Here is a 2,747-nt window from a genome sequence, read left to right as displayed (position 1 = left end):
AACAGCATGACAGAGCAGAGCTTCCTCGTGCCATAGAGCACCCGCTCTCCCAGCAGTCATCTGGAATATCCCACATGAGTCCCAGATCTCTCCCAAGGCTATTGCCCTACACCTTCCCCAAAGTTTGATCAGAAGCTACCACCTCACAGACAGCAGGGATTCAGGAACATATTCAAAGAGAAAGGGTGAGTCTGCGGGAACGCTACAGTGAAGGAAACACTTGCAGACAGCTGATGCTGTGCTCACTTTTTTATTATTGCTTGTCACAAGAAGAGGAACAAGATGGTAAAGAAGAACAGATGGGCAAATTCCTCCAGCCACATCAGTACAAAGAGGAATTACAGAATACATCTCCCAGGCTACACCCTGGAGGCACAAAGTCATTTAGGTACAAGTTACAAGGAAAGGCATCGTTCTTCGATTAAATACAGTAGAAATTATGCCAAGCATGAGAAGAACCATTGAAGAATTTCCTTTTCCTAGGGCAGGAAATACATTAGGAAAGCGATGTTTGGAGAAAGATGTTGGTAAGCGTAGGGATCAGCAAACCGTTTTCATTCCTTAGGCTTTGGAGACTCCACCAGACAATGGCACTGCAGAGTAGGGTCACCTTGAGGCTGTCACCATGGGAGCCCCCACATGCAGGCCCTCATGGAGCAGCACAGTTCCTTCATCAGACATCAATGAGACCCAGGTTCAAGAAAATGGTGTTGCCATCGCTCTCAGCTCCACTGCATGGATTCATAAACCTCCCGGCATTCTGGGACACATCAAAATTGCCCAGGTTCAAGAAATCGGTGTTGCCATTGCTCCCACCTCCACAGCATTGATTCACGCCCCTCCCCTCATTCTGGGACACATCAATAATGCCCAGGTTCAAGTAAATGGTGTTGCCTTTGCTCCCAGCTCCACTGCAGGCATTCACGCTCCTCCCAGGACACTGGGACACATCAATAGTGCCCAGGTTCAAGTAAATGGTGTTGCCCCTGGTCACATCATTGCTGCAGGGATCCACACACCTGCGATTCTGGGACATAGCAAGATTGCCCTGGTTGAAGTTAATGGGGTTGCCCTGAGGATTCCCACCATTTCTAAGTGAATACAGATATGGAGCCACTAGAGGGGTGTTAGCCAGATTTCTTATGCCATCTTCAAATCTTCGTAAGGAAGTATTCCCCAGCTGGATGTTGGGAGACAGAAAGAAGGGCTGTCTGTGCTCACAACAATCTTGGAAACTCATCTTTGGGATGCGTATTATCTGAAATCAGGAAAGGAATATACTTTGAGGAAAACAAAGACATTCAGCTTTCACAAGGTCTTTTATACCCCTAGATTAACTAGGCTTTTTCCACAAGAATCCTAAATTAAATCCGCGAAAAACAGCCTGAAATCCATAGCAAAGCACTAAGCCTACAAAAATGCACTTAGTCATTTAGCTACTGGCTGCATGTACAGTTCAAACAACTTCTTTTCCTAAGAAGAAAGAAAGGTGATGCTGTCTGGACTCAGGTAGATTGTATGGCAGGGTCTGAAATCACGGCAGTACTCACATATTCACAGCGTCCCTGGGTTTGGGATTAGCTCTATGACATGACTTCCCAAATTCCACCCACACAGGAGACTACTGGGTTTGTGACAGCGCCTTGTCTACACACAGGTCCCCAGCTAGACGACATGAAGGATGGCATCGTGCCGCAAAACCGCCACAAGGAAAGAAGCTGACGCGTACAGTGCAGCAGCTTTCCCACCTCTCCCACAGATGTCCTTCGAGCTCTCCTCATGCAGATTTCCTTCCATGCATTGCTTACCCTTGCAGCCTGCAAGATCCACTTTTTCTCCTCCCTCCCACTTTTCCCTTTTACAGTCCAAAGCCTTGATTTTTCATCTTTCTCAAACCCATTAATTTCAGGGCTGAAGTAGATTGTCCTTGGGGAAAGAGAGAGTTAAGTCTCCTTCTAGCTACCCTGAGGCACATCTTGATGGAGAAAGCACAGCAAAGGCAAAGCACACAGCAAATAAAGACTGGTAGAACATGGAAGGAATATCCATCTGCCTTAGCCTCAGCTGCTTGGTAAGTAACATACACAAATCTTGACGAGCAGAACCCACCCGTCTTCTAAGCTTGATTCTGCAGGTAGCATTTAAGAATTAGAGGACACTAAGCAATACATGACTTCCCAGCAAGCCAAGACAGACTTACCCAACGCAGCACCAGCAGGTAGCAAAGGAAAGTCAAATGCTGTGCGGAACACTACGGATTCGATCCTTTTATACGATTTCAGTGTCCGTGTTTCCGGAAGTGAGACACCTCAGAGGTATGGAAACGCATTTTTAATAATCCAGACCTGCTCAACCTCCAACTCTGAAATTACTGGCTTACATTATAATTCTTTATGGAATGCGGCCACCGAGGTGTTAAACGCCACACTATGACTTCTGCCTGCAAGCTTGTATTCCTGATGCACGTATTTCTGCTGGTGCAAGGAGAACAAAGAACTGATGATACAGCCTGGAAACAATCCCCCTCGGGATTAAACTTGATTTGGATAAAGGGTAATTTGACGCATTCCAGTTTAAGGTCAAGGGACCTGCACAGCAGATCCAGTTTGGGGGAATTAAAAATGGCAAGATGAATGTTGCCAGACCCACACAGGTGTCAGGAACGAGATCTTCACCAACATCTTCTATGTCTTCCCCAACCGAGAAGAAAGAAATGTAAGCTTTGTCAGGTGCTGTGTGGTTTGGGA

The 2,747-nt window shown here is 46.5% G+C and overlaps 1 long non-coding RNA gene across 1 annotated transcript; it reads right to left on the bottom strand.

Annotated features, from left to right (window-relative positions):
• Window positions 1-234: 234 nt before the first annotated feature.
• Window positions 235-2,352, bottom strand: LOC117438061 (uncharacterized). Its single transcript, XR_004550630.1, has 2 exons — window positions 2,201-2,352; window positions 235-1,258 (listed from the first exon to the last, which is right to left on the bottom strand). It is a non-coding gene; the product is annotated as an uncharacterized lncRNA (long non-coding RNA).
• Between the last annotated feature and the right edge of the window lie 395 nt (window positions 2,353-2,747).

Source organism: Melopsittacus undulatus (assembly GCF_012275295.1).
Source record: "Melopsittacus undulatus isolate bMelUnd1 chromosome 20 unlocalized genomic scaffold, bMelUnd1.mat.Z SUPER_20_unloc_1, whole genome shotgun sequence".
Taxonomy (NCBI): Eukaryota; Metazoa; Chordata; class Aves; order Psittaciformes; family Psittaculidae; genus Melopsittacus; species Melopsittacus undulatus.
This window is presented reverse-complemented; position numbering and strand designations above follow the sequence as displayed.